The following is a 24,284-nucleotide window of genomic DNA, read 5'->3' on the forward strand; positions in this document are numbered from 1 at the left end:
ACTTCCCTCACTGTAAAATAATGATTTTGGGTTTCGGAGAAGAGAATTTTCTCAGTTTCCACTTGGCTTGTTGCACAGAGATTTTCTGGAGTCAGTTTTGCATTTGGAATCGTGTTCTGTGTGCTTTAGGAGGACATGACAAGGCCAGGTAAACAGACTAGGGGGGAGTGGGGGAGTGTTAGGTAAAAAAAATGTTTGAAACTAAAATTGAGAGCAGAACATGAACACATGAGTATTTATAATTCTATTTTAATTATTAGTTTTATCAATTATGAGCGAATTGAAATCGATTATATTTTATTATTTCAATCATGTGCTAGATAGTCAAAATTTGCTCCTAATGCAAAAAATGGTACACTTGGAATTATCTCAACTAAGATCTTCAAATAATTTTGTCAGAATCAAAATTAATCTCTGGTGTTTATATAAATTAACCATGGGATAGGTAACAAAATTTTTGACGAAAAGCACCTTTAATTATTCAATACCAGTGACACTGTTTTTCAGATTTCGTCCTAATTAATTTTTTTTGAACCATATACTAATGTCTTAGATGTGCCGAAAATAAACCCTTATAAAACGTACAACCGATCAAAGTAATTATGAACTAATTTGATCTTGGAAACGTGAAAAAGTTAGGTCATCTTAATATTTCAACTTTTTTTATTCAAATGAAGGTTGACGAAGCATCTAAATTCTTTCGTGATACGACTAATTAATCACTATTGTGTTTATTTGTACAAGCAAGGCCGGGAAAAAGTACTTTAGGTCGATTCTTCTTAAGCTTCGAGGTGTGAATTAATATCTTTACCACTAGATTAAAACTGTTTTTACTAAGTTATAACCTAACGACCAAACACAATAGGATGTTATTATTCTTCTTAAGTTTTGAGGTGTGAATTAATATTTTTAACACTAGATCAAAACTGTTTTTACTAATTTATATCCTATTGACCAAACACAATAGGATGTTATTCTTGCTAAAAATTTTCTCGGGTCCTTTCAAAGTAAACTTTTGAAAAACCAACGTCAGAGTGCTCGAATCTGTTTTGATTCATAAATTTCCCTTTTCTATGTATAATGAAACAGGTACCTGGTAATTGCTTTTTGAGTTTTGAAAAAAACTTCGAAAATTTACCAAAACATTACTTGAAAACTTTACCAGATCTGAAAAAAACTTGCAATCCTCTTGAGTTTTGGACCTAACCTCAGAGTGCTCGAATCTGATTTGATTCATAAATTTCCAAAATTTCCTTTTTCTATGTATAATGAAACAGCTACCTGGTAATTGCTTTTTGAGTTTTGAAAAGACTTCAAAATTTTACCAAAACATTATTTGAAAATTTTGCCAGATCTGAAAAAACTTGCAATCCTCTTGAATTTGGAGACTACTGACTAACTTCGAGAATTAAATAACAATCCGACTATAAAACTGCTATTAAAGAATTCATATGAAATCAATGAAATTTCGAATACTTCGATTGAGAAACTATAATTGTGAAAGTGAAATTGGTTACATTGCGCTTTGTTTGAAGAGATTCTAGTCATATACAGCGTCAGGGGTTTCGAAATTTTCTTTGATGGCGTTTTATTTCTTTGAAAAAGTTCCATAAAAATCCTCTATGAAAAGCACCTTTTTAACGAAACAAAACTATTGATACAATTTTTATAGGTTTTCGAACTATATGGATCCCGAGATTGATGTTGGGACATATGCTACCGTGTCACAGATATGCAATTCTTATTCCTTTATCACAAGTACGAACAATCAAAATAATTATGTATCAATTTTGATTGTAGAAACCTAATAGTTCAAGCGAAGTGATAATTTCACAATCTTTTCAAACCAAATGAAAGGTGACGCAGCATCTAAGATCATGAAATATACAAACAAACTTTCACTATATTGTTTTTTGTTCAAGCAATTACGTGAAAAATAATATAGGATATTTTTTCTCTTTGTAATTTGTGAATTAGTATTCTCACCGCCAGCTAAAAACATTCTATATTATGTCAGTATAAGTTAACGACTAAATACAACAGTATTTTAATATTGATTTCCAGTGTACTTTCAAGCTCCAATAATAAATATCCTTAAAGGAAGTGCTCGATTCCTGCTTGATGCATTATTTGCTTTTTTTAAGTATAATGAAACCAGTACTTTGTATTTTTTTCTTGCTTTGAAAAAACTAGAAATCATACGAAATTTTTTTTAAAAAATTTTTTTAGACCTAAAAAAAACTTTGTAAAATGTGGCGCTCACCCTGAATTTTGAAGACTGCTGCCTAACTAAAAAAATTGTTCTTCAAAAATCAAATTAGACTCCAAGTAAACAACACCACCAAACTAAGTGTAAGTTTCGGATCATTTCACCACTTTAATTCTCAAAACGTATCTAAATACAAACAAAAATATATCGAGTCACTGGGTTATACTATTAAACGACGGAATATAATACATTTTGCAAAATAAAAAATATTATGCTAGTTCTAACCCCCACTTAGTTTTGGGGAGGAGATATACGCTCAACTTTGTCTTTTCAGTAGTTGTGTTCAATTTTGTTCATTTAGAAATAGTATTAGAATTAAAGAATGTAGAATCAATTTTTCATGCTTTGTGAAATCCACTGAGAGAAGTCTGTAAGTGTATGCCACTTTGTGTCGTCAATATTGTCCAGAAAAACTCTCTAAAAGTGTTCTGTGCAAAACACTGACAGATGAAGATATTCGTGTAGTTGAGTTTTCCCTAAGTGAAATCCACAAGACTAAAATAAGGGCTAATTTGAACTAAATTGAGGGGGATGTTTTAACCATTAAAGGTATGGCAGCATAGCATTTTGGATAGCAGAGTTAGATTCTTCGCGTTTATTCCGATGAGAGCGTAGCCATATGCAAAGGTAGTTATCCTGCAAGATCTTTCAAAACTCTGTTATATAGCGCACAAAGTTCTTGAAAAACATCAAGCAAAAGTTTTGACGAGAAGCACCTTTTAATGATTCAAAACTAATGATACTGTGTTTCAGATTTGGTCTCAATTAAAATTTTTTTGAACCATTTACTAATGTCTTAGATGTGCGGAAAATAAGCCCATATAAAACGTACAAACGATCAAAGTAATTATAAAATAAATTTGATCTTGGAAACGTGAAAAACTTAGGTCATCTTATTATTTCACATTTTTTCGAATCAGTTGAAGGTTGACGCAGCATCTAAATTCTTTCGTGATACGACAGAATATTCACTATGGTGTTTATTTGTACAAGCCACGCTGGAAAAAATTACTTTAGGACAAATCTTCTCAAGATTTGAGGTATGATTTAGAATCGTTACCACTAGCTGAAAACTGTTTTTTGTCAAATTATCAAAACATAACGACTAAATACAACAGGATGGTAACCTTGATGAAATTTCTCGAGACCTTTCAAAGTAAACTCTTAAAAATCCAACATCAGAGTGCTCGAATCTGTTCTGATTCATAAATTTCCCTTTTCTATGTATAATGAAACAGGTACCTGGTAATTGATTTTCGAGTTTTGATAAAAACTTCGAAATTTTACCAAAACATTATTTGAAAACTTTGCTAGATGTGAGAAAATTTGGCAATCCTCTTGAGTTTTGGACCTAACCTCAGAGTGCTCGAATCTGTTTTGATTCATAATTTTCCCTTTTCTATGTATAATGAAACAGCTACCTGGTAATTGCTTTTTGAGTTTTGAAAAGACTTCAAAATTTTACCAAAACATTATTTGAAAATTTTGCCAGATCTGAAAAAACTTGCAATCCTCTTGAATTTGGAGACTACTGACTAACTTCGAGAATTAAATAACAATCCGACTATAAAACTGCTATTAAAGAATTCATATGAAATCAATGAAATTTCGAATACTTCGATTGAGAAACTATAATTGTGAAAGTGAAATTGGTTACATTGCGCTTTGTTTGAAGAGATTCTAGTCATATACAGCGTCAGGGGTTTCGAAATTTTCTTTGATGGCGTTTTATTTCTTTGAAAAAGTTCCATAAAAATCCTCTATGAAAAGCACCTTTTTAACGAAACAAAACTATTGATACAATTTTTATAGGTTTTCGAACTATATGGATCCCGAAATTGATGTTGGGAAATATGCTACCGTGTCTCAGATATGCAATTCGTATTCCTTTATCACAAGTACGAACAATCAAAATAATTATGTATCAATTTTGATTGTGGAAACCTAATAATTCAAGCCGAGTGATAATTTAACAATCTTTTCAAACCAAATGAAAGGTGACGCAGCATCTAAGATCATGAATTATACAAACAAATTTTCACTATGTTGTTTTTTGTGCAAGCATTGACGTGAAAAATAATATAGGACATTTTTTCTCTTTGTGATTTGTGAATTAGTATTCTCACCGCCAGCTAAAAACATTCTATATTATGTCAGTATAAGTTAACGAATAATTACAACAGTATTTTAATATTGATTTCCAGTGTACTTTCAAGCTCCAATAATAAATATCCATAAAGGAAGTGCTCGATTCCTGCTTGATGCATTATTTGCTTTATTTTAAGTATAATGAAACCAGTACTTTGTATTTTTTTCTTGCTTTGAAAAAACTTGAAATCATACGAAATTTTTTTAAAAAATTTTATTAGACCTAAAAAAAACTTTGTAAAATGTGGCGCTCACCCTGAATTTTGAAGACTGCTGCCTAACTAAAAAAAATTGTTACTTCAAAATTGTGAATTAGTATTCTCACCGCCAGCTAAAAACTTTTATACTATGTCGGTGAAGTTAACGACTAAATACAACAGTATTTTGATCTTGATAAAATCTCTCGGTTCCTTTCAAAACAAAATCTTAAAAATTGACTAAATTTATTATTGGTAAATTTTTAAAATTACGAAATTTGTTTTTGAAATTTTTGACAGATCTGAAAAAATTGCGATCCCCTTGAATTTTGGAGACTACTGACTAACTTCACTAATTTATTAACAATCCGACTCTAAAATTGTTCTTAAAGAGTTCATATGAAATCAATGAAATTGAGAATACTTTGAGTGAGAAATTATGATTGAATATAGCTAAACTCCTCCATTCCTCATCGGATACAACGCGACAATTAAAATCGCAAGCCAATTAAAGCATAACAGCATAGCATTAGATCGCACGATTGTTTACATCTCGTTTAATTTGAAGAGATTTAGTCATTTACAGCGATAGTTATCTTGCAATGTCTTTCAAAATTTTTTTTGATAGCGCTCATTTTCTTTGAAAAATTTCAACCAAATTCCTCGATGAAAATCACTTTTTAATGAAACAAAACTATTGATACGATTGTTTTGGTGTCGGTGTCGTCCTAATTAAATCCAGAGATTGATGTTGAGCCATATACAACCGTGTCTCAGATATGCAGTTTTTAATCCTATATCAAAAGTATGAACAATCAAATTAATTTTGAATCAATTTTGATTGTAGAAACGCAAAAATTCAAGCGACTTGATAATTTCACATAGTTTTTAAAACAGGTGAAATCTGGCACAGTGTCTAAGTTCATGAATGAAACAAACAAATATTTGCTATGGGTTTTTGTGCAAGCGAGTAGGTTAATATATTTTAGGAATTTTTTTCTCACTTAATGAGGTGTTATATGGTATTGTTACCACTAGTCGAAAAAAATTTAATACTAAATTGACATAAGTTAACGACTAAACACGATAGAATTTTAATCCTGATTTCCAGGGTCCTTTCAAGATTCAATCTTGAAGATCTATTATCAAAGCGCTCGATTCCATTTTGATGCATAAATCGCTCTTTTCTAAGCATAATGAAACAGTACTTCTTTATTGTTTTTCAAAATTGTTTTTGAAAATTTTATCAAATCCGAAGGAAATTTTGTAAAGTATGGTGCTCCTGCTGAACTTTGGAGACTGCTGCTTAACCTAATTAAATTGTTCCTCAAATATCAATTAGAATCCGAGTAACCAATACTATCAAGACTGGTGTACATTTTGGTCCATTTTACTTCTTTATTTCTTCAAAACTTATCTAAAAAAACAAAAATGGGGGATATAAGGTAAAAAAGGAACGATTACACTCATTGGGTTATACTATTAACCGATGGAATATAGTACATTTTGCAAATATAAAGCACTATGTTTGTTTCAACTCCACTTAGTTTGTCCAATTATGGTCATCCTAAGGACTGTTTACTGTGGCCAACAATCACGCAACGCAACAACAAACTTTATGTTAATCAGATTGTGTTTTAACAACCGAAACAATACGACGAATGATTGTAGGGAACGATCCATTCTTCTGAGATTTCACTTTCTTTCCACTTGATCTTCAATTACTTTTCAAAATTTTTACGTTAATTGAGCTCAAGTTGAAGCAATGATTTCTTTTTTTTAGAACAGAGATCTGAAAAAAAGAGTAATTTTAAAGCGTACAATTATTTCAAACTGCTTCTAAACTGCAGACAGTTTTTTAAAAATCAAATTACAGAATTTTAGCAAATTTTTTTTCGAAAGGAGAATTTGACTGCTTTTATCTTTTATCTCATTATTTTCTACAGATTTTAAAGATTTTAAAATTGTGAGATATGCTTTAATGCTGAAAAGATGCTTTTGCTGAATAAATCAATGGACAGGAAAAGATTTTGCGGTTTCAATTTTTTATGTTTTCTTAGACTATTGACAATTTTAAAAAAATTTATTAAATTAATTGAAATTACCTAAGTCCTTCAAAACTTTTCTTTTTTTGCTTTTCTTGTTTTCATTCCAGTTTTCAGAGAATCTACCTTCCATCAACCAGCAGGAGAAATTAGTAGTAATTAGATTCAAAATCAGAAACAGCCTCTTTGGACCGAAAAAAAGTGATTTCATTTCTCTGCTACATTGTGTAAAGAAAAACTGTTATTTGGACAGTACAAAAATAGCAGGTCTTGCAAAAATAGCATATATATTCCCCAAGTTGGAAAAATGTATGAACAATAATAATTCTCTGATTGTTAAAAACTTTGATGCTGATTTGATAGAAAACTGATTTGTTAACAACTTTAATGTAGCAGGTTCTAACAACAGTTTCGGCGACATTTTCACGATACAACTGCAAAAGCTTTTTAAAAAACCCCAATTTTCCGTGTTTCCATTTTCCCTCTTGTTGGATTTTATTAAAATTTCGATGCAAGCGTTTTTAAAGGAAAATACTTACTGAATTAACCCTCCCCCAAATTTTCAACCACATGCTTTTTAGAAAACGAGAAAAACCTCGTTGTTATATATCATTTCTATATATCTAATTGTCAAATTTTTAAACATTTCGATTTTAATAGTTGTGCGAAGGAAAAACTATGATGAAATAAAGCAGAACTGCCCTATTTCATCGCCAGATAGAATGCGGCATTGAAAATCACAAGCCAATTGCAGTATGGCAGCACAACTTTAGATCGTTCGAATTAGTTGCAGAATTAGCTGCATCGCGTTTAGTTTGATGAGGCTATAGACATATACAACGATGGTTAGTTATCCTGCAAGACTTCTAAACTTTGTTAATTAGCGCACGGATTTCTTGAAAACTTCAACCAAAAACTTTGCGAAGAGCAACTTTTTAATAACTCAAAATTATTGATACTGTCTTTCGTGTTTAATTTTTATTAAATCTTGAGCTTGATCTCGAGGCACATGCTAATGTCTTAGACGTGTCGCTAATAATCTCATATCAAACTTACAAACGAACAAAAAATTCAAAGAACAATTCTGATTGTGGAAAATCATTTCACATATATTTTTTAACCAAGTGGAAAGAGACACAATCTAAATTCAATCATGATACGAATAAATATTCACAATGACGGTTAGTTGTTCAAAGCATGGCGTGAAAAAGTACTTTAAGACAATTTTTCTCAATTTTTGAGATCTGAATTGTTATAGTTATTGCTGAAAAACTTTTTAAACTAAATTATCATAACTTAGCGCCTTAATACAACAGGATTATAATCTTGGGAGAATATTTCTTTTTCACGATGCGTGTTTGCAAAAACTATCCTCAAAAAGTTCAAATGTTTTTTTGATGTAAATTACTCTTTTTATGCGGAATGAAAACAGGACTTTGTAGTTGTTTTTTGATTTTTGAAAAAAAATTCAAAATTTACCAAATTTAGCTCTGAAATATTTATCAGATCTGAAATAAATTTTGCGCTACGTGGTGCTCCTCTTGAATTCTGGAGTTTGTGGCGTAACTTAATAAAATTGTTCTCCAAGAAATCCGTTACCTTCCGAGTAAAAACCACTATCAAACTTTTTGATCCTCTTTAATTCCTCAAAACGTATCTTATTACAAAAAAGTCGCATGATATGGTTAAAAAGGAACGATTATACTAACTGGGATACTATTAATCAACGGTACAAATTAAAATTTGCCGATATAAAACATTATGTTTGTTTCAACCACACTTAGTTGGGGGAAAAGATATATCCTCAACTTTGTCTTTTAAGTAATTTTGTTCACTTCTAGAGCAATTTTCGACGATTATTAGATTTGTTTGCCCTATTACGGTCATTCTGTGGTCCATTAGTGTGGCCAAAAAACAAGCAACCCAAATACGAACTTTAAATGAGTCGGATTGTGATTTTAACAACCAACCTATTTTGAAAGATTGTAGGGAACTATCCTTTCTTCGCTTTTTCTGAGAATTCAGTTTCTTTCCGCATGATTTTCAATTCGTTTTTGACATCAGTTTAGCTTAATTTAAAGCAGTGATTTAGGTTACAATAGAATGGTGACAAGAAAAAACAATGAGTAGCTTTAAAGCGTGCAATTTTTTTCAAACTTTTTTTGAACTGGAGGGACAAACTTTCATTTAGCGAGATCTTCGGTTTTTAGGGAAAACCATTTTCAAAAGGAAAAAATTGAAATTCATTTCACAGTTTTTTCTCGTTTTTTTTCTATTGTTTTTAAAGATTTTAAGGCTCTGTGATGAGTTCAAACGCTGAAAATACGTTATTGTTCGAACTAAATAATTTTTGTGGCTTCAATATTTTTAAATGTTTTCTTTCATAATTATATGTTTAATTTGGCTTAAATCGTAATTTAGACATCATTTTTTCCCCGTGTTGTAGTTAATTTGGTCCCATGTGAATTTTCTTTTGAACAACTATATTCTTTTGACAATTTTGATCTTACAGACCTTACAGTGAAGTAAAACATTTCGAATAAGTTATACCTGTAATTTTTTGTTATTTCTGTGTTCTGAAATTAAGATTTGTTTCTGTTTGATGCTGTCATTGTTTTAGTTTTAGAATATCAATAATTACGGCTTTTTTTATAATGTGATGTTATTTATTTGTAAAAGCCTCATTAATGACAGCTGCTTAATGTTCTGTAGTTGGATGTTGTAGTTCTGTTAATAGGTTTGAGTAGTCACGTGTTGAATTTAAAAATTCAGCTTTTGAGTATCATCCGTATTTGTTTTTATCATCTTGTTTCTTATTCTCAAATCGTAAGTCTTATCACATGTGTGATGACTTCTTTTTGGCTTAGTGATTTAATTCGGTAGCCAAACCTCAGACTTTAACTCCGTCTATTTTTCAAAAGCTCTAGTGATTTTTGAGTGTGGCCTTCATTTGTTTGTTTTTATTTGCCTTGTCGTTATTTTTTCATTTTGTAGTTAACTAAAATGTCTGATTTTCTTCTATTTTTGTATGATAAATGCCGGTAAATGTTTTTTAGTCATAGACGGTGGTTACTATTTGGAAAATGAGTTATTTTTAACTTAAACTGAACGCAAAAATTTGTTTGCTCTCTGGTTTTCAAAAAAAATTGTTGCCTTTTTTTTTATAAATAGTGCGGATTATGTGTAATGTGTGTTGTCTAAACTCTGTAATGTCTTTGAAATAGTAACGCAAAAATTATTTGGATAAATTTTACACGGCAAAAATCCAAAGAAAAGGGAGCTTTTTTGTTTTGTCCAGATTTTGTGCTTTTTATTTTCGACTCATAAATTTGGCTCACTATACAAGGCTTTTCCAGTAAAAGAAAAAAGCCAGCTGAATGGTTTTTGAAGTTTTTTGGTACGTCTGTTTTTTCCTCTTCCTAAACAACTGTCTTCTTTGATTGTTTTGAAACCATTTGATAATGCATCAAGAAGTCAAGGAACAAGTTTTTAATTGAAATCTAGCACTTTGTTTATGAACTTGTTTTTGTGATTGAACTAGTTGTCGCAAGCTGTATTCAGTTTTTTTCCAACCATTTATTAGATTTAAAGCTTATAAGTTAGATCATATCTGAAAATGCAACTTTAGAAATCATTTTGAGGGGCTAACAATAGCTGGATAATCATACAATTGGTGTGTTGAGGGAAACTTGTGCTTGAAAATGGTTCAAAGATTAGATAGGAGTTAACCTCTGGTTTTCATTTACAATACATATTTTTACCTCAACCAGTAAGTAGTTCTTTTCTGCTGGTGAATTGGTAGTAACGCTTATGTTTTTTCTCAGCAAAATGTAAGATGTGTTTTTCAGTTGAATTTTTGTTTTTGTTCGAAACAAAAAAATTGTGAAGAGACTGGTTTTATACGCACTGATTTTTATGTCTATCTTAATTTGAGATTATATCAACTTTTAATTTACAAAGTTTGATCTCACTTATTTAATTTGAATTTTTGCTAGCTCTGCTTGGTTTGTTAGAAAATTGAGCCCAGTGTGTTGATGAGCAGGGTCAGAAAAGTAAATGCAAATGTACATTACGGAACCCCCTTTTTTGTGTTATACTCCTGAATTATATAAAGTAGCTCAATTTGAATGGGTAGGGGACTGGCTCATAATCAAAATATCTTTGACTAGAAAGTTTTTTTGGATCAATTATTTCAGAGTCTCTGTTTTCAGGCGCCAGAAAATATGAAAGAAAAAATCATGGTCAGTAAAACTGTTCAGATACATTTTCTTTCAAGTAGTGATCAAATGTCAAATGTTTTGTACATAAGATCCAAAGTTCAATGTTCCGAAGTTTCTAAGTGTTAATATGGACATAGAAGTTTTGACGAAAAGCTCGATAACGCAAACGAATATTTAGTGCAATTTTTTTTTGTTTTCATTCTCACTCGGTTATCTGTGGTTAAAACTCGGGAAACCTTGAAATAAAGTACTCACGTTACTCGTTGAATCTTAAGTTTTCTCTCGTTGATTAAAATTTGAAGACGCGGTATTCACAAACGAGTAATTTGCTATGAATCAAGATGAGAACAATTGCGTGTTTTTCCACAAAAATTGCTTCGCGTTCTGTACATTATAGGTTACAAAAATCTTGATAACCGAGAAAGGAATGCAATAACTTCTGATTAAGTTTTGTTTCAGAATCTTCTAAAACAAATCGAAAACCCAACAAGAGGATGCTCAAAGACCCACTAAATGTGAAAGAAATGGACACACGAAGAGCTGCAAAAATGTCAGTGGTTGCGTCGAGTTACAGCGAAGCTGGCTGACCATCTCATTGTGTGAAAAAAAACTGGAGACTCATTGTTTGAAACAAAATTTGAGTTACTCAACTTAGACGCAACAATTTCAAAAAAATCATTTTTTTGAGATAAGGATCGTGGAGTATGTGTAATGTGAGTTGTCATAGCTTTGTAAGGTTTTGGAATGTTAATGATGATTTTCGTGGACAATTTTTTCTGATTCAGATTATGAGGAAAACGATTTTTTTTGTTCCGTCCAGAGTTTTTTTCCTTTTTTTTGACTGATAAGTTTTGCTCACTATCAAAGGCTTACTTTCCAATAAAATAATTAAAAGACAGCTGAATGGTTTTTGAAACTTTTAGAGACGTGTGTGTGTTTTACTTTTTTTCTGGGCAGTTGTCTTACTGTAGAGTTTTACAGTCTTCTGATAACGCATCAAGAAGTCAGGGACCAAATTTTCAATTGAAAGCTAGCACTTTTTTTGAAGTTGTTTTTGTGTATGAACTTGTTATAGCATGCTGTATTCCGTTTTTTTTTGCCAGTCTTTTAACATTTTTTCAAGCATATTTGTTATATCATGTTTGCAAATGTAAAATCTGATCTTATTGTGAGGTACTAACCATAGCTGGATAATCGTTAATCTTTTTTGTTGAAGGGACTTTGTGCTTGAAATTGTTTCTAAGATGAGATAGGAGTTAAACTGTGATTCTCATTTACAAAAAATTGTTTTTACCTCAACCAAATAGTAGTTCTCTTTTGTTCGTAAAATGGTATTAACGCTTATGAACATAGAGTTTTTATTAGCTGATGGACATAGAATTGACATAGAAAAGTTGGCGAAATGCTTGACATCGGAAAAAAAATTACGGCACATTTTTTTTTGTTAGCATTCTCCCTTGGTTATCTTTTTGTTAAAACTCAGGAAATTTTGAAACGCAGGTCTTAAGTTATTCTTCTAATCCCTAATGCAGTTTGTTAATGAATTTGATTCTGTGAATGAACTGGTTATAGCAGGCTGTATTCCGTTCTTACTGCCAGTCATTTAACATTTTTCAAGCATATTCGTTATATGATGTTTGAAAATGTAAAATCTGATTTTATTTTGAGGGGCTAAACATAGCTGGATAATCAAAAATCTTTGTTTGTTGAAGGGACATTTTGCTTGAATATGTTTTGAAAATTAGATAGAAGTTGAACTGTGATTCTCATTTACAAATTTTTTTTACCTCAACCAAATAGTAGTTATTTTTTGATCGTGAAATGGTATTAACTGTTATGATCAAAGAATTTCAATAGCTTATAGACACAGAATGGACATAGAATTGAAGACGAAGAAACTGATACTGCAAAAGAAGATTCAGCGCCAATTTTTCTTTGTATTTCTTTTCACTCGGTTCTCTGTGGTTAAATCTCAGGAAACTTTGAAACACAGGTCTTATGTTACTCTTTGATTCTTAATTTTTTCATCGTTGATTCAAATTTCCAGACGCGGAGTTAACAAACGAGTAATTTTCTATGAATCATTATGAGAACAATTGCGTGTTTTTCCTCAAAAAACTACTTTGCGTTCTGTACTTTATAGATTATACGATTCTTGTTCACCGAGAGAGCAATGCATTAACTTCTGATTAATTTTCTTATTTCAGAACCGTCTGAAACAACTCGAAAACCCAACAAAAGAATGCCCGAAGACCCAATGGACACACGAAGAAATGCAAAAAGTCAGCGTTTGCTTCGAGTCACAGCGAAGCTGGCTGACCATCTCATTGTTTGAAAAAACTGAGACTCATTGTAACAAAAAAACTTGAGTTTTCTATGTTGGACGCAACAATTTATTTTCTCTCTGGTTTTTAGGAAAACCAATTTTTTTGAGATCGAAATCGTAGAGTATGTGTAATATGAGGTGTCATAGCTTTTTAAGGTTTTGGAATGTTAATGATGATTTTCGTGGACAATTTTTTCTTATTCAGATTATGAAGAAAACGATTTTTTTTGTTCCGTCCATAGTTTTTTTCCTTTTTTTGGCTGATAAGTTTTGCTCACTATCAAAGGCTTACTTACCAATAAAATAATTAAAAGACAGCTGAATGGTTTTTGAAACTTTTGGGACGTGCGTGTGTTTTACTTTTTTTCTAGGCAGTTGTCTTACTGTGGAGTTTTACAATCTTCTGATAACGCATCAAGAAGTCAGGGATCAATTTTTTCAATTGAATTCTAGCACTTTTTTTGAAGTTTTTTTTTGTATGAACTTGTTATAGCATGCTGTATTCCGTTCTTTTTGCCAGTCATTTAACATTGTTTCAGGCATATTTGTTATATCATGTTTGCAAATGCAAAATCTGATTTCATTTTGCGTTGCTAACCATAACTGGATAATCATTAATCTTTGTTTGTTGAAGGGATTTTGTGCTTGAAATTGTTTCGAAAATTAGACGGCAGTTAAACTGTGATTCTCATTTACAGAAAAAAGTTTTTTACCTCAACCAAATAGTAGTTATTTTCTCCTCTTGAAATGGTTTTTACACTTATGGAAATCGAATTATTGAGAGCTTATGCTAATGCAAAATGCCTTAAGTTTAATTTAATGCAAAATTTCTTTGAAAAATTTTACATGTTTAAATTTTGTAGAAAAATGATTTTTTGTTTCGTTTCTTCCAGATGTTGTATTTTTGCTTTTCGACTCTCCAGTAAGATACTTTCCAGTAAGACTTACCAAAGTCGCCTGAATAGTTTGTGGATTTTTTGGGACGCGTGTGTGTTCCTTTGTCTAGGCAGCTGTCTTCCTAAACTGTGTTACAATCTTCTGATCATGCAACAAGAGGTCATGGAACAACTTTTCATTTGAAATCTAGCACTTTGTTAATTTTTTTGTTTTTGTGAATGAACTAGTTGTTGCATGCTGTATTCGGCTTTTTTGCCAATTAATTAACGTTTTTTCATGCATATTAGTTATTTGATTCAAATGATATTTGAGAATGCAAAATCTGAAATTATTTTGAGGGGCTAACCTTGCGCTTGAAAATGTTTCGAAAATTAGATGGGAGTTGAACTGTGATTCTCATTTACAATTTTTTTTTCACCTCAACCAAATATTAGTTCTTTCCTGTTCGTGAAATTGTATTGACGTATATGAAGAAGGAGTTTTTTAATAATTTTTGGACATAGAGTGAACATAGAACTTTAGTCGAAAAGCCCGGTACCGCAAAAGAATTAGTGCAATTTCTCTTTGTTTTCATTCTCACTCGGTTATCTGTGGTAAAAATTTAGGAAATTTTGAAACGCAGGTTCTAAGTAGTTCTTTGAATCTTAAGTTTTCCATCGTTGATTAAAACCTCAAAACGCGGAATTAACAAACGAGTAATTCGCTATAGATCATGATGAGAACAATTGCGTGTTTTTCCTCAAAATACTGTTTTGCCTTCTGTACTCTATAGATTACACAATTCTTGTTCAGCGAGAAAGCAATGCATTAACTTCTGATAAATTTTTTTGTTTCAGAACCGTCTGAAACAACTCGAAAACCCAACAGAAGGATGCCCGAAGACCCACTGAATGTGAAAGTAATGGACACACGATGAAAAGCAAAAAATTCAGCGTTTGCTTTGAGTCACAGCGAAGCTGGCTGACCATCTAATTGTTTGAAAAAACTGAGACTCATTGTAACAAAAAAACTTGAGTTTTCTAACTTGGACGCAACAATTTATTTTTTCTCTGGTTTTCAAGAAAATCAATTTTTTGAGATCAAAATCGTGGAGTATGTGTAATATGAGTTGACATAGCTTTGTAAGGTTTTGGAATGTTAATGATAATTTTCGTGGACCTTTTTTTCTTGTTCAGATTATGAAGAAGACGATTTTCTGTTCCGTCCAGAGTTTTTTTTACTTTTTCTTTTCGACTGATAAGTTTTGCTCACTATCAAAGGCTTACTTTCCAATAAAATAAATAAAAGACAGTTGAATGGTTTTGAGTTTTTTGGGACGTGTCTGTGTTTACTTTTTTTTTCTGGTCAGTTGTCTTACTGTATAGTTTTACAATCTTCTGATAACGCATCAAGAAGTCAGGGATCATTTTTTCAATTGAAATCTAGCACTTTTTTAATGAAGTTGTTTTTGTGAATGAACCTGTTATAGCATGCTGTATTCCGTTCTTTTTGCCAGTCGTTTAACGTTTTTTCAAGCATTTTTGTTATATCATGTTTGAAAATGCAAAATCTGATTTTATTTTGAGGTGCTAATCATAGCTGGATAATTATTAATCTTTGTTTGTTGAAGGGACTTTGTGCTTGAAATTGTTTCGAAAATTAGATGGCAGTTAAACTGTGATTCTCATTTACAGAAAAAAGTTTTTTACCTCAACCAAATAGTAGTTATTTTCTCCTCTTGAAATGGTTTTTACACTTATGGAAATCGAATTATTGAGAGCTTATGCTAATGCAAAATGCCTTAAGTTTAATTTAATGAAACATTTCTTTGAAAAATTTTACATGTTTAAATTTTGTAGAAAAATGATTTTTTGTTTCGTTTCTTCCAGATGTTGTATTTTTGCTTTTGGACTCTCCAGTAAGATACTTTCCAGTAAGATTTACAAAAGTCGGCTGAATAGTTTGTGGATTTTTTGGGACGCTTGTGTGTTCCTTTGTCTAGGCAAGTAGAAGAAGCTGACTAGAACCTCAACGGGGGGGACACTATGTATTAAGATAGGGAATGCAGAAATTGTCCCCCCTAGGCGGACACTTAGGGGGACATTTAATGCAATTCGCACTAAATGTAAAATTCGCACTTAATACATGTAAAATCTATTACCTATCTTTATACATTGTCTCACTAATTCAAAGATGACCTAGATAAGTTACAATTGCTATAACCAATCTTAATACATGTGGGTCGTCACCCCCCCCCCCCGGGCAGCTCGGTCCCTCTATATACTACTTAGGCAGCTATCTTCCTAAAGTGTTTTACAATTTTCTGATCATGCATCAAGAGGTCATGGAACAAGTTTTCATTTGAAATCTAGCGTTTTGTTAATTATTTTGTTTTTCTGAATGAACTAGTTGTCGCCTGCTGTATTCGACTTTTTTGCCAATTAATTAACATTTTTTCATGCATATGAGTTATATGATTCAAATGATACTTGAGAATGCAAAATCTGAAATTATTTTGAGGCGCTAACCTTGTGCTTGAAAATGTTTTGAAGATTAGATAGGAGTTGAACTGTGGTTCTCATTTACAAATTTTTTTTACCTCAACCAAACAGTAGTTCTTTTCTGTTCGTGAAATGGTATTAACGTATATGAACAAGGAATTTTTTAATAATTTATGGACATAGAGTGAACATAGAACTTTAGTCGAAAAGCCCGGTACCGCAAAAGAATTAGTGCAATTTCTCTTTGTTTTCATTCTCACTCGGTTATCTGTGGTGAAAACTGAGGAAACTTTGAATCGCAGGTTCTAAGTTATTCTTTGAATCTTAAGTTTTCCATCGTTGATTCAAACTTCAAAACGCGGAATTCACAAACGAGTAATTCGCTATGCATCATGATGAGAACAATTGCGTGTTTTTCCTCAAAAAATTGTTTCGCCTTTTGTACATTATAGGTTACACAATTCTTGTTCACCGAGAAAAGAATGCAATAACTTCTGATTAAACTTTGTTTCAGAACCTTCTAAAACAGCTGAAAAACCCAACGAAAGGATGCTCAAAGACCCACTGAATGTGAAAGAAATGAACACACGAAGAGGTGTAAAAACGGCGGAGATTCATCAAAATTGTTGCGTCAAGTCAGAGGCAAGCTGATCGACCTCATCTCATTGGTGAGAAAAACTGGAGACTCCTGTTACTGTCGAAGGTTAGTTTATCATTACTCAGAAAAACTGACAAAATGAATAATATATACAACGTTCTGGCTGATTTGTCGCTAATTGATATAGAAACAATAAGGCAAATGGAATTTTAGTGACTGGGGTTACCCACCCAAATGTTAAATGCACGGTCTGAACCAGACTATTTAGTCGGTCTATTTTTAATTCCTAATTGAAGTTTTTAATGAACTGACAAAGGAAAAAACTGAACAAGATTGGTCCTTTAATGATAAGTCGCCAAAACGATTGCAACAAACGGGAGACTTATCAATGTGCAGTTCTAGTATTTTTTATTCTTACCTGACCAAAGTGGGGAGAATAAAAACATACATTTTACATGTGAAAATTAAAAAAAATGCCGACGAAATGAGATTCATAAGCTGTTGATCTGTTGTATTGACAATCACCGTTTTGTTAACCAAGTTAAATATTTTTGGTTCTAGTGTTTAATTTAACCTTAATTGTTCTGGAACAAATGCCGTCTTATTATGCTAGCAAACCATTACTAAAAGGTTTCGAGGAGTTTTTTCTCCAAAAACCTAAATCATAATTGTGATAATCAAATAAAATTTTTGGCCACGCCATAATGGAAATGATTTCATTAGCAAAAGTTAATTTTTTTGGAATATGAGAAAATGGTTCGCTGAATCAGTTCACTGCGTTTAGTGGCGACAAAGGCGCTTTTTTACAAACTGACTTTCAAAAAAAAACATTTCTTATTTTTTTTTCCAATTTTTATGTTTCTATTCAATTTTGAAGCGTCCCGCCTTTTACTTTATGTAGCTCTCAAAGTTTATCTTGTCTCAAGTTAATTATAATGAGTGAGAGGAACTAGGAAAACAAATTTACAGCTTTGTTCCAATTGAGGATTAGCTGAGATTAGAAAAACTGTTTCATTAGAACATAAGTTTTTTTCTATAGAATGAATTTTCTGATAATCATTCATCGCCCGTTTTCGATGAGTTTGAAAAATCCATTGAAACGCTATGACAAGTTTTGGAGAAGTGTTGAAATGACATGACAGCAAATTCAATTAGTTTTTCATAAATCATTTTTCCTAAAATACATCTAAAAATTAACAGGTACCAAGTGCTGCCTGATTGAAGAAATTTAATGCAAAATTGTTTTCTTGTAAAAATAACTTTACTTTTTCGACCACTAAAGTTAAGTCATCAAGTCATTACAATTGTGTTCTTCCCTGTCCCCAGTTGTTGGTCCTCATGGCCGTGACAGTAAAACTGTTCCAAGTCTCATTTTGATTTAAGTGATATATTCATTTTTATAGACCTGGGTAAGTTTTTTTTAAAAAGCTTGTTTTTAAGCATGATATTCCGCTTGTCATTGTTTTCTATATCAAAACAATTTTTGTTGAAAAAATTATTTGCAACGATCCTTTTAGTTTCGATTGCAGGCGATGAAAATTAAATTAGGAATTAAGCTGATGGGGCGGAGGAGAAGATCGCATATTGCTATGCTATTTTTGAAAGCTCTCCTAGTCACTTACGTTAAATGGAGGAAAAATACAATGTTCCGTTGTTCGACAAAGTATTGCGTTTCTTTCGTTCAGCAGAATTATGCAATCAGATTCTGCAATTAGAATTGATGCGAACCTGGATCTAGGTAAATCAGCGCTGAATCATAGTATTTTGCAATCCATATTTTTACTCCGAACATGTTCTGATCAAGTCACTTTATACTATGAAATGAGTTTTTTCAGAAAACAAAAAAGCGAGAACAGTGGTTTCTCAACATCGTCGAAACGTTCCAAGCGCCCAGCAGAGGATATGGGCGAACAAGCAAACAAAAAGAAACGAGAAAATTTCTTAATTCAAGGCAAAAGTCAGAATGAAAATTTTTCCGGAGTGGCAAGACCCAAAGCCCGCTTGCATGTGTATATTGGCCGGGTAAATAAAGAAAGTGATGAGACCATTATTCAAAGTCACTGCAGGAATAAAAAAATGCCAGTCATGCATATACGTGAGATAACAAGAGACGGTGCAGATTATCGGTCATTTCATGCCGTGTTTGATATGGACTATAAAGATATTATCGAAAATGGTGACTCATGGCCTGATGGGGTAACCATAGGCCGATTCCGTCTGAATGAAAATTCAAAAAGTTGGTTGAAAAGTTTGCCCAAACAAACTCAGAGTTCAAGCAAGGATCAAACTGGTAAATGACTATGTCAGAACACGATGCTCCTATTCAATGCCAGATCAGTCAAAAACAAAACCGAGATTTTTCGCGCATGGAGCAACGTTAAACCTTAATTGGTCTTGGGTGACTTCAATGTGCAATATAATAAAAACCACGATTCATTCACAAAAAATTTAGTTTCTCTGCATCAGGAATTTGGTTTCCAGCAATTTGTAAAATTTCCAACCCATTCTAAGGGTAATATTTTAGATTTAGTTATTTCCACAGAAGATCTCATTCGTTCCACTTATCCCTTGCCATTAGCGCTTTCTGATCACACTCCGATTGTTATTGAAACGAACAAACTGATGGCGCGGTAGAAAAAGCTTTTGATGTATCGCTGTTACAATCACGAGAAAATAAAGGAGTTTGTAGAAGAGTTTTCATTATTCGATTTTGACGATTCGGTCATACAGACCAGTCAACACTGTGGTTTCGATGTGGTAATTGAAAAATTAAAGAGTTTGAGGGAACTATACTTCCCAGAAAAATCGAGGTGGTTGACAGAGCATCAATGCAAGTTTTTTGACAACGAGTTGAGAAAACAGAAGAGGATCAAAAGACGTGAAGAGCGAAAGTATCGACTGCACCCTACACTTGAGAGCAAGCAAAATTTCAGACGCGAATCAAATAAACTTTATGCTTTGCTCAATGAAAAGCGTAAGAGTTTCATTTTTGAAAAATTAACAAACGTTAACAATAAAGCTTGTTGGAAGGCATTAAGAGATATTATTGGCCACTAAATTTGCAATGATCTTCCTGATCACCTTGATACTAAAAAACTGGCAGATGATTTCAACGATTTCTTCATTTATAAGACAAAAAACATACGACGAGCAATCGAAGAAACTTCTTTCAACTTGGAACACGTACAGCCTAAGAATTCTTTTGTCTTATCTGTTACGACTGAAAAACAGCTGTCAGATGTGCTCATCAACCTCTCAGAAAGTACTAGCCCCATTGATCCTGTTCCGACAAAAGTTCAGAAAAAAATTTTTCTAGCTAATTTGAACCTTATTGTTCGTTTTATCAATCAGTCACTGATATTTGGTATTTTTCCAGATTCCTTGAAGTTTTCGGTTATTCGTCCAATGAAGAAAAAACCTACTCTGGACAAAAACGTTTTATCCAACTATTGCCCAGTGTCAAATATCATGTTCCTCTCCAAAGTGCTAGAAAAAGTGTTTCTTGCACAGTTGCAACTTTTTATTGACAAGCATGGCCTCAGTGATGAACGACAATCGGGCTATAAAGCCTATCATTCAACGGAATCAGCATTGTTATGTATACTGGATGACGTTTATCTTTGGCTGGATAGAGGAAGTCCTGTTTCGTTTGTAAGTTTAGATATGCAAGCTGCTTTTGATACTGTTGACAGAAGTAGACTGTTAGCCATCTTATCGAAATTCCTTTCTTTCGACAAGGCAGCGCTTTCTTGGGTGGAATCTTATCTCTCTGGCCGCAAACAATGTGTAATGATCAACGAATGTTATTAAGAACATCAAGAAGTGTTTTACGGAGTCCCTCAAGGGTCTGTTCTTGGCCCGGTACTTTTTTGTGTTTATTTATTCCCTCTCAAGACCGTTCTGAAACAATATAATTGCAATTACCATGTGTATGCAGACGACACACAGATCTATGTACGAATCAATGGTGACATTCTCAAGTCATTAGAACAACTTTCGACTATATTGAATGGTGTAAAAAAGTGGTTCAATTCGATGTTTCTCAAACTGAATCCCGAGAAAACTGAAATCATGATTATCCGTTCGAAGAAATCGAATATCAGTGTACCTGATTCCACAGTTTTGCTGGACAGTGAAATAAAGACATCTGATAAATTGAAAATCCTCGGAGTTGTTTTCGACTGTCACCTTACAATGGAAGCTCACGTGAATAATTTTACAGTCAATTGTTATTCTCAGCTCAAACGTTTGTGGTCCATTAGGAAATTTTGTTCAATCCCTTTGTGTAAAACATTAGTGCGGGCAATGGTTACATCTCGTCTTGATTACTGTAATTCTTTACTTTTTAATCTACCCCAGAACCTTGCTGCGAAACTTGATAAAGTGCAAACTGCTTGCATCAAATTTATTTACAAAGTTCCTCGAATTTTCTCCAAGTATGTCTACATGCAAGAGTTACACTGGCTACCAATTGAGTATCGAGTGAAATTCAAAATTTTAACCTTTATGTTTAGAGTTTCCACAGACATGCCGGTGCCAATATACATGAAAAAAATGTTTCGCAGACCAACTCAGCGCCGATCAAGTCGCAATGTCACTGGAAACAATTTTGAAGCCCTGTAGGATTCTGAACTTTATTAGGCAGCCTATCACGGGAAAACAATAGCGCCCAGATCTCACAATTCGAAAGGTTTAAGTTTGGTGGTTCGTCTTCTTCTTAACAACAATAGATTTCCCGTGTTATGCTCTTGGCTGTTCAAAAGTGTCGATGGTAAAAACACTTAAATTAAATAACTGTAACACTAATAACAATAACTCAATAGGCATCAGGTAACATGCGCTACGACAATCAAAATTACTACTACTATAACTAATTCTAACGCAAGCAACCACATGCTTGGAACAATAACTAACTAAGTTATTTCTCAATCCAACTCTACAGTAATACCGATTGCCGCTTATACTCAAACGCAATCAAAACAGCTGGAATTATCCCTCAGCTAATAACAGACTGATGAACCACAGTCTAGCAACAACAATAAGTCCGAGCTTCTCGCCCAATCAAATAACACAAGTTCCAGAGCCTCTCGCTAACTTGCAACAGCAATCTGTGCTCGATAATCTAACCGAATCGCAAAGACTACTCAGAGCTTCTCGCTCAATCAACCAGGCAAACTCTGCCAATTAACTCTAATTCTATAACAGCGACTATTCAGAGCATCGCGCTCAATCGCTCCGGCAAAGTTAAACGCAACGACGCTTAAAAACGATTAACCAGAGCCTCTCGCTCAATAATACCGGCAAACTATGCCAAACAATCGATAATTATCTCGTTCACCATTTGCAACTTCTGCGCTGCGCTTATAGTGTAAGCCGCTTTTATACTGAGCCGAGCAAACAGTTTGTTTATTCAAACCAAATAACCGTCATTATTGCACCACGTCTCCACTTGCCATAATGCTATTGGCTACTTTGTTTACATTCCGTTTACATTTTACCCCAAAATTATCACTTTTTCCCCATATAAGTGTTAATGGCTCCCCACCTAGTAAAGCTGTTGCTACCAATTCTGGTACACAAAAAGCTTGGGGCCCCCTAGGGTGTTGGTGATCCTGGCTGGGTTCAGCCATATCGGGTTCGCAAAATCGGGGGGGGGGGGGTGGACAAATATGGAGTCCCAACTTGTAAAAATTATAAGATTTGGCCAAAATTACGAATTTTGTAAAACTCTACTTTCTTTCAGTTATGACGGATGTCAGCGACTACTAACGGTTTTTTTTTTGTTGCAACAAGCTACTCGCGGATTACAGCAAGCTAGTATTCAGTATAGAACGCAATTTCATATAAATCCCCGTAAAATGCATTGAGGTCAGTAATACGCTATAATCGGTTTATGAACTTCAGCTACGTAGGAGTGGCTTTTCATATGCTCTTATTGGACCTCATGAGAGCTAGGATACCTACATATAAATTACGCAAGAGATTGAAAGAGATGGTTCAACCTCTTTACAGAGACTTTCATGGTAACAGTTCAATGATGACATTTATTCTGATTCCAAACTTTGTGATAACAGTACATATGATAGCAGCAAGCGCCAAAGTTCTGCCAACTCTCAATCAGTGCACCACAGATCCCCAATCTTTAATAGAATAACAGAAATTTCTGAGAGTTCAAGGTAACCGCTCTAACAAAATTACTTCACTTTTCGTTTCTTGTTAAAGTCATTACTGAACCTAATCTACTTGGTAGCTTGTTCCCAAAACAGAGCTGAATGTTCTCTTAAGGGTTGTCTGGTGTTTGCAGCTGTTATATTGTCTCTAGTTGCATTACTTAATTGTTCGTTCGACTTAAAGAAATATTTCACACCTAAAATTCTGATAGTTCTGGTTTTAGGCCATTGGTTACGATTTTACAAGCCCCAAGAACAAAGAAAAGCTATGGAGATCGAGCAATTTCTTCATGTGGGCCCAAACTTTGGAATAGCCTTCCTCTAGAATTGAAAAACTGCTGTTCCCTGCTCATTTTCAAGAAAAATCTGAAAACGCATTTTTTCAGACTGCTATATTGTTAATTATCTGTACACACTTTTGAGCATTATCATAAATGTAAAGAGTGTATAATTTTAAAAAGTTAAAAGTTAAAAACGGGCGGATAAGGGAAATTTTTATGAACAACTTACAGATTAAGAATTAGTTTTCTATGATCAGGGATAAGTTTATTTCTGTCGGTGCACTCCACAGGGAAAAAGCAACAAATTGATATAGAAATTGACCTTTTTTTAAAATTCTCTATAAAAAAACTAGGATAAATGAATAAATATGTTTTATGCTTAAATAAAAGAATTGATCATTAATCAGTATCAAGTGTTGTTTAGGTTTCAAGTGCTTAAATTCAGTGTAAGATTACTAGAACTTGCTGCACACTCGATCTCAATTTCAGCACACTTGCTAGCCCTCAAGCTAGCTCTTTTCAATTCCTCGCAGCTCGTTTTGACTGACTTTCTCGAGTTACCTGACAAAAGGCACTAGGTTATAACAACCTGAAAAAAAACGGAAAAATATGATAAATTCTTGCCTTACTAGCAGCTTTACCGGTATTCAACT

The 24,284-nt window shown here is 33.0% G+C and overlaps 1 long non-coding RNA gene across 1 annotated transcript in view; it reads left to right on the forward strand.

Moving 5' to 3' along the window:
- The window catches only part of LOC142353082 (uncharacterized), a 34,044-nt gene that overhangs the window by 4,588 nt on the left and 5,172 nt on the right, over nucleotides 1-24,284 (forward strand). Inside the window, exons 2-3 of the long non-coding RNA XR_012761024.1 lie at nucleotides 11,339-11,592; nucleotides 17,097-17,285. This is a non-coding gene — a long non-coding RNA (uncharacterized LOC142353082). The remainder of the gene's footprint in view (nucleotides 1-11,338; nucleotides 11,593-17,096; nucleotides 17,286-24,284) is intronic.

Source organism: Convolutriloba macropyga, chromosome 14 (genome assembly GCF_964194025.1).
Source record: "Convolutriloba macropyga chromosome 14, txConMacr16.3, whole genome shotgun sequence".
In the NCBI taxonomy this organism is placed as follows: Eukaryota; Metazoa; Xenacoelomorpha; order Acoela; family Convolutidae; genus Convolutriloba; species Convolutriloba macropyga.